We start from the raw sequence: 240 nt of genomic DNA on the forward strand, positions 1-240 counted from the left end.
GCGCTAAAACTGCCACATCTTCCTCTGCCACTGCTGCAAAGCCCACACCTTTTTCGATTTCGAACCATCTGTATATTTGCGTCTGATCCTTGGTACTTAGAAATGTGCTGAAGAAATTTCTCTGACTTCTGCTTCAGATCTCTCCCCTTTCCCAATTCCGACCAAATCCAGCTCGACTTGATTAGTCCAAGGGGGGAATTGGGGAATTCCAACAGCCAGAACCTTAGTGAGACTTAAATA

Source organism: Penaeus monodon, chromosome 5 (assembly GCF_015228065.2).
Source record: "Penaeus monodon isolate SGIC_2016 chromosome 5, NSTDA_Pmon_1, whole genome shotgun sequence".
Lineage (NCBI taxonomy): Eukaryota > Metazoa > Arthropoda > Malacostraca > Decapoda > Penaeidae > Penaeus > Penaeus monodon.